The sequence below is a fragment of the Solanum pennellii genome, chromosome 4 (genome assembly GCF_001406875.1).
Source record: "Solanum pennellii chromosome 4, SPENNV200".
Lineage (NCBI taxonomy): Eukaryota > Viridiplantae > Streptophyta > Magnoliopsida > Solanales > Solanaceae > Solanum > Solanum pennellii.
The window spans coordinates 20,047,166-20,055,715 of record NC_028640.1 but is presented as its reverse complement, the minus strand read 5'-3'; the positions used below and the strand labels follow the sequence as shown (position 1 = coordinate 20,055,715).

Below are 8,550 nucleotides of genomic sequence, written 5' to 3'. Positions count from 1 at the left end.
GGGGGGAGTTGTGAATGATGAAAATGCAATAACTACTGGTCTTTAGGTTTGTGAGGTTAAGATTTGGCAAGTTTGAAGGGCAACAGAGTAGGATGACTAATTTTCAGAAAATTAATGATAACACATATGAAAATACTTAAAATTTGAAATTCTTATTTCTTGACACTTAAATGTTGGAAACAAAATAAAGTATTAAAAAAATGCAACAAGTACAGGTCATCTCACATGTGAGACTTGGCATGTCCTAGTTTGTGAGCCAACAGAGTCGATCGACTGATTATTGGGAAAAAATCAATGAACAAACAAGTGCAAAAAAAATTAAATTCTTGGACTTCTATTTTGTGATGCTGAAACTTTGCAATAAGAAAGACGCAATTAATGAATTTGCAATGAGTATTAGTTACCATGCCTGTGAACCCTAGCTTGACAAAGTTTGGGGGCCAACAGAGTCGGCCGACTAATTTTGAAAAATTAATGGACTAATATACAACAAAATTCAATGTATTAACACACACGAAAAATGTTTAAAATCTTAAATTCTTATTTCGTGACACCAAAACGCTGAAAAATAGATGTCATAAATGAAAATATAATGCCTACTAGCAGACAGGATTTTGAGGCTCGACCAAGCCAAATTTGAGGGACAAGCAGTCAGTTGATTAATTTATGAAAAATCAAAGGACTAACAAACATAAAAAAATGAATAAAATCTTGAATTTGTATTTTATGACACTAAACATTTTGAAAAAATATATTTACGAATGTAATGAATATTGGTCATTAATCCTGTGGGGCCTGACCTAACTAATTTTGGGGGTAAATGGAGTTGGTCGAATAATTTCCAAAAAAAAATAGTGGACTAACACATAAAAATGCATAAAATCTTGAATTCCTATTTCATAATAACGAAAAGCTAAAAAATGGAGACGTCATTAATGAAAATGCAATGAGTACTAGTCACCAATATTGTGAGGGCCGATCTGGACAAGTTTGGCGCTAGAAGAGACAGTAGACTAATTTTTTGAAATAATTGTGCACTAACCTAATGAAACACTCTTAAAATCTTAAATTTCTATTTTGTGACACCGTAATACTAAAGTAAGAAATGTCATTGATGAAAATGCAATGAGTATCGGTCAGTAAATTTGTGAGACAAAACCTATCTAAGTTTCGAAGCCAACGAAGTTTGTCAACAAATTTTTGAAAAATGAGTCGAGTAATACACACTTAAAATGCTTAAAATCTTGAATTTCAATTTTGTGACACTGAAATTTTGAATAATGAGAAAACATTACAGGAAATGGAACCAATATTCGTCATTAGGCTTGTAAAGCTCGGCCTGGCCAAGTTTGGGGCCAAAGAAGTTGGGAGACTATTATCATAAATAAGTGGAATAACACACACAGAAACACTTAAAATCTTGAATTCCAATCTCGTAACACCAAACTATTGAAAAAGGAGATGCCATTAAAGAACTGAGAATTACAAAGCAATCATCTCACCGAGATGTAACTAAAATACTTGCAAAATATGGTGAAAGCAAGTCTATCTTTTAATATGCGCGATAACAGAATCCAACTCTATTCGAGAAAAAACCCCTTTCTTAGAAGAACGCCTCAGAGCTTCTCCCAATCCTTCGGCTCTTTTCCTAATTATCACCTTCTGCTGATGCCATCAACTTCCTCACGACATTGTCAATAATGGATGCACTTACTAGCTCGTTGTGTTTATCCCACTCCCTAACAATGAGGCCTATTTCAATATTTCTATCACTAAGAAACCATTGTTTGGCTGATGATCGTTCATAGGCCAAGCAGCTATTGGTACCCCCATAGTAATACTCTCTACGCAGGAAGTCCAACCACAATGACTCATGAATCCGCCTGTAGAAGAATGTCTGAGGATTTCGGGTTGTGGTGCCCATTCTCTCACCACTAACCCGACACCTTTTACTCTTTCCTCAAATCCTTGTGGCAACTCAAACTCCGGTAAAGATATCTCCTCTATCAGCTTCTCTTAACACCCATATGAACTTCTGTTTGCTTTGTTCTAATCCCATTGTGAGCTCTATGATTTCTCTATTGGAAAATGTAGTTGTTGTTCCAAAAGATATATAAAGAACTGATCTGGGAGGTTGTTTGGTCAGCCACTCCAAACATATATTGTTGATATTATGGAGTTTAGTAGGCAGAAATGGTCCAATTGCCCATTATTGTTTACTCCCTAGTTGTAAGAGTTAGTGTTTCAATTAATTTTGAAACAAATTCATCCGTTTTGAAATAACAAATACATGAACGTGAGTTGTAACATTCATTTATTTTAATTCTATGTTATAAACATTTGCAAGAAATTTTTTTTAATTCTACGTTATGCGTTTTTTAAAGATAAGTTTTTTGTTTCCAATTCATGAACCTAATAAATTCTATTAATTTAAAAGTCTTTTCTTGCAAAACTTTTTATCCTATAAATTGAGTTTCTTTTAATTGAAAAAGATAAGCATTCAAACAAAAGTACTTTCCCTTGAAAACACTTGTGGGACATTAATCAAAAGGTGAAATCACCAATTTAAGAATAGAAGAGCAACATTCTTGAATGTTACTTGTTTTGTGGCTTAATTGAATCCCGAAGATAGAGTTGTTATTTATTCTTCCGATTGCTCGTGGGAGAGACTCCAACTATCTTCAAGAAACGTATTAACGTGCCTCTAAGCCAAGCAAGTTTTATTTTGTATTTCTTATAATTTTTATCATTCTTATTCATTTGTTCTGACAATTTGAAGATAGTTGTTTCTATGACATCCACATCAATAACAAACAATGTTCCACATTTGCCTAATTCTAATTTTGAAATATGTTATGGGGCAAAGACTTTCCTAGATGGCGTGAAAAGATGGAATTATTTTTAAGACGATTAAAGTTGGCATATGTTCTTCAAAAACCTTGTCCTGGGGATCCTAGTTCTGAGATAGCAACGGACGAGGCTACTCTAATTAAAGAAAAAATTTCCAAATGGCAAGATGATGATTACTTATGCAAGAATTACATTCTTGGAGGAATGTCAATAAATATTATGATCAATATTATATTAAGTGTAAATTTGCTAAGAAAATTTGGCATACTCTTAAAGCTATTCATTTAGCAAAAGAGGAGAGTTCAAAGAAATTTCTTGTTTCAAATTCTATGGAGTTCAAAATGGTTGATGACAAGTCAATCACTGAACAAGTACAAGAGTTTCAACTTATAGCTAATAAAATTGTTATATCTGAAATTTCTCTTGATGAAAACTTTCACATTGGTGCTATTGCCTCAAAACTTCCTCCATCTTGGAAAGAGTACAAAAACAAACTCTTACACAAGAAGGAAGATTTGACTCTTGAACAATTATTACAACATTTGCAAATTGAACAAAAGACACGATATCGCGACAATAACATCTTGAAGGAGCCCATCATGAAAGCTCATGTTGTTGAAGAAAAGATCAAGAAGGAACCTGCCAATAATAAATTTTTGAAGGCAAAGAAGAGTAAAAATTTCAAGCGTACTAATTCTAAGTCGATTGAATGTTATCATTGTCATAAAATTGACCACTATGCACGTGATTGTAAAATTCTTAAAGCTGAAAATAAGAAAGAAAAGGCAAATAACAATACAAAATTGAACTGGTGGCAATGGTCACAGAAGCATTTGTAGCGGGAGATCAAGTGGAATGGTGGATAGACATTAGTGCAACTTGTCATATATCAGGTAATCGAAATTCTTTCACAACATATGAATTAGTGGGGGGTAATTAAGTTTTGCATATTGGGAACTCATCCTTGCTAAGGTTGTGGGAAAGGGAACTGTTGAACTAAAATTCACTTCCAGAAAGATGGTCACATTGATAGACGTATTGCATGTTCTTATTATTCGAAAGAACTTGGTGTCAGGTACGCTTCTTTCGGAGCATGGTTTTAAAATGATTTTTGAGGCAGATAAATTTATTTTGTCTAAACAAGGCATGTTTGTTAGAAAAGGTTATGCTACAAATGGCATGTTCAAACTTAATATTGAAAATAAAAATATTTCGGCTTATGTTGTGGAGTCCTTAGATTTATGGCATGAACGTCTTGGTCATGTGAATTTTAGATCCATTCAACTCATGGTGAAAAATGGATTAATTAAAGACTGTTGAAAGGATCATGTTGCTAAGTGTATTACTTGTAGTAAATGTAAAATAACAAAGAAACATTTTAAGTCTATTGAAAGGATATACACACTTTTGGAATTAATCCACACTGATATTTGTGAGATGGATTATTTATCACGTCATGAAAAAAGATATTTTATCACTTTCATTGACGATTAATCAAGGTATACATATGCCTTTCCATTAAAAATAAAAGATGAGGCATTTGAGTCTTTTAAAACATATAAAGCAGAAGTTGAAAATAAATTGAGTTTGAAGATTAAATCAATTAGATCTGATAGAGGCGGAGAATATTTAGAATCAAATTTTATTGATTTTTGTGAAAAAAAAAGGCATTGAGAAATAATTGACTATGTCTTATACACCACAACAAAATGGTGTAGCAGAAAGAAAAAATAGAACTCTCATTGAAATGGTTAGCTCTATGCTTTATGGATCTGGTATCACTGGAAATTTGTGGACTGGAGCCTTATTTTCTACATGTCATATTTTGAATCGAATTCATTCCAAGAAACATGATTCATCTCCATATGTACTTTGGAAGAATCGAAAGCCAAATATAAATTATTTTAAAGTATGGGGTTGTTTGGCTCATGTTAGATTACCAGATCAACAATTGACTAAGATTGGATATAGAGGAGTTGATTGTGTATTTATTGGTTATTCACAAACTAGTAAGGCTTATAGATTTTTGAATCTTGAAACTCCAAGCCCTCACACAATTATTGAACCGTTGCATGTTAAATTTTTTGAGCATATATTTCCTAATAAAAAAGAGTCTTTGGAACAAAATATAAGTTCTTCTATATCTACTCTTAAAAGAAAAATAGTTGAACCTTTGGAAGAAAGTCAACCAAGACATAGTGCAAGATCAGCCAAACGAAGAGACTTTTGATCAAATTTTCAGGTCTATTTAGTTGAAAGGGATCCTGAAAGTTATGCTGAAGCAATGACTTCACATGATGCTCCTTTGTGGCGTGAAGCTATTGATGATGAAATGCACTCCATTATGTCAAACAATAAATGGATTTTATCATACCTCCCTCCTGGATGTAAGTTTATTGGTTGTAGATGGATCTTTAGAAAGAAATTAAAATCTGATGGAACCTTAGATAAGTACAAATCTCGTTTGGTGGCAAAATGTTTTACTCAATTGAAAGATATTGATTATTTTGATACATTTGCACCGGTAGCTCGAATGACTTCTATTAGACTCTTGATTGCTTTAGCCGCAATTAATAGTCTGGTAATACATCAAATGGATGTGAAGACTACATTTCTGAATGGAGATTTAGATGAAGAGGTTTACATAAAACAACCAGAAGGATTTGTCGTTCCTGGTCAAGAACACAAAGTTTGTAAGCTTCTTAAATCTCTTTATGGATTAAAACACTCTCCAAAACAATGGAATGAGAAATTTAGAAGAGTAATGATTTCTAATGGCTACTCAATCAATAGTGGTGATATTTGTATATTTAGCAAATTTAAAGAAAAATCTGGTGTTATAATATGTCTTTATGTATATGATATGTTGATCTTTGAAACTGATATTGAAAGAGTTAAAGAAACAAAATATTTTCTAGCTTCTCAATTTGAAATGAAAGATCTTGGAGAAGCTGATGTAATTCTGGGTATTAAAATTATAAGATCAGCGAATGGCTTAACTCTTACTCAATCAAGTTATCTTGAGAAATTTTTAAAGAGGTTTGGTCACTTTGATGACAAACTTGCCCCTACACCATTTTATCCTAGCATCAAACTAATGCAGAACTCTAGTGATGTTCTCGACCGGCTGACATATTCTCATATTGTTGGGAGTCTTATATATGTCATGCATTGTACTAGGCCGGATATTGATTACACAATAGGAATTTTGAGCAAGTTTACTAGTAATTGCGAAGTTGAACACTGGAATACCTTAATTTGTGTTTTAAGATATCTGAAGGGTACAATTAATGTTGGCCTGCATTATTCTACATTTCTCGTTGTTCTTGAAGTCTATAGTGATGCTACTTGAAATTCTGATCCGAATGACTCTAAATCTATTAGCTTGGATTTTCACGTTGGCTGGAGTAGCGATCTATTGGAAATCAAAGAAGCAGGCATGTATTACTCATTCAACCATGGAGTCAGAATATATAGCTATGTCTTCTGCTGGAGAAGAAGTTGATTGGTTGTGATCAATGCTGATGGATATTCCTTTATGGAGTAAGCCAATACCACCTTTAACTATCTATTGTGATAATCAAGATGCTATATTTCGGGGTTCAAGTGATTGCTATAATGGCAAATCAAGACAAGTTCGTTTCAAACATAATTATGTCAGGAGATTATTGGAGGAAGGCTTAATATCACTTCAATATGTGAAGTCCAGATTTAATTTAGCATATCATTTATCTAAAGGGTAAGGCAAAGAGTTAATGGTGGAAACTTGTAATGGGATGGAAATAAAGCCTGTTGTAAATTAATTGTACTTTATGGTAACCCTACCTAATGATGTAATCTTGCTTTCAAAGGGAAAAACAAGTAAAGTTACAATTATGATGCACATCAATAAAATTTCCATTTTCAAAATAAAATGAAATAAGTAGATGCGCATGATTGAGATTCCTTTCTCTTCATAAATTTATAAGACCGATCTCGATTGGAGTTAGTAAGAAAATTCTTGATAAATTTTTTCGATATTCCTACTGAAGAGAAGGATGAGATTATATTCTCTTAATATGTCTATAAATCGATTTCGATTGGAGTGTGTAGGAATACTCTTGATAGATTTACCGATACTTTGTGTAAAGGAGGATGAGATTAATTTCTCTTAATGAAGTTCATAGACTATTTGGTCGGAGTATGCAAAGTTACTCTTGATGAATTCACCCCACTAAATGCAAAGTGGAGGCCGCTTCAATAAGATTTTAACAGGAAAATCTTAAAGCACTTGGCTAAAAAGGATTCAGGACACATGGACGTAAGGTGTCAAAGGATTTTTTGTTTTCACCGGAACATATTGATATGCGTGGAGTATTTTTCTAACTTTATTCAATGAACTACTTAGTTCAAGATTTGTTCACTAAATAGTCAATGATTTAGAAAACCTTCACTAGCTGATGGTTCAAGTCCAAAAGACACCATTATTGATGCATGTTGATAGATTAATGTCTCAAAATATTTTTTGGATTTTTCAAAGATAAAATTTCTTGAAACAAGTGGGGGATTGTAAGAGTTAGTGTTTCAAATAATTTTGAACCAAATTCATCCGTTTTGAAATAACAAATACATGAACGTGAGTTGTAACATTCATTTATTTTAATTCTATGTTATAAACATTTGCAAGAAGTTTTTTTTAATTCTACGTTATGGGTTTTTGAAAGATAAGTTTCTTATTTCCAATTCATGAACCTAATAAATTCTATTAATTAAAAGTCTTTTTCTTGCAAAACTTTTCATCCTATAAATTGAGTTTCTTTTGGTTGAAAAAGATAAGCATTCAAACAAAAGTACTTTCCCTTGAAAACACTTGTGAGACATTAATCAAAAGGTGAAATCACCAATTCAAGAATAGAAGAGCAACATTCTTGAATGCTACTTGTCTTGTGGCTTAGTTGAATCCCGAAGATAGAGTTGTTATTTATTCTTCCGATTGCTCGTGGGAGAGACTCCAACTATCTTCAAAAAATGTATTAACGTGCCTCTAAGCCAAGCAAGTTTATTTTGTATTCCTTGTAATTTTATCATTCTTGTTCATTTGTTCTGACACTAGTTGTGGCAACAAATCAAGAAACTTGCCTTCAATTACTTTGCTTGTATTATGGATTTCAACATATTTTATATCCATATATGGAGCCTGAAGAGCTATAAAGTTTTTGATTTCATCAGTCATCGTTCCTTTAAGGGACGGTAGCTTTTTAAGTAATTCTTCTCCAAGATTGATAGGCATTCCACTAAATAAGCACATAAAAGAGTACAAATTGAAAGCTGAAATGCAATTAAATATATAGGATTCAGCATTGGGAATGGAAGAAACATCCTGAACAGTATATGACATAGATGGATCATAAACAACAATGACTCGCCTCGATTTAGAGGAGATATTGTGTAAAAAAGGAAGCAATGGGCTCTCGCATAAGCATAGATGTGTTGGGTTTTATTTGCCCTAAATTTCTTACTATAAATAGGTTTTCCTTGTAGGAAAAGGTTTTGGATTGACTAATCCTTTTCTTGTAGGAAAAGGTTTAGGACTCTATAAATAGAGGCTTGTTCCTTCTAACTTAATCAGCATTCACAATATAGTTTTAAGGGCTTTGAGAGTTTTGGTTAGGGAGAGAATTTATGGGTCACAAGCTTGATACGTTATCACTTGTGTGAACC

General features: G+C 32.8%; 1 pseudogene; it reads right to left on the bottom strand.

Moving 5' to 3' along the window:
• Positions 1-1,545: 1,545 nt before the first annotated feature.
• LOC107016566 lies at positions 1,546-8,312 on the bottom strand (annotated as a pseudogene).
• Between the last annotated feature and the right edge of the window lie 238 nt (positions 8,313-8,550).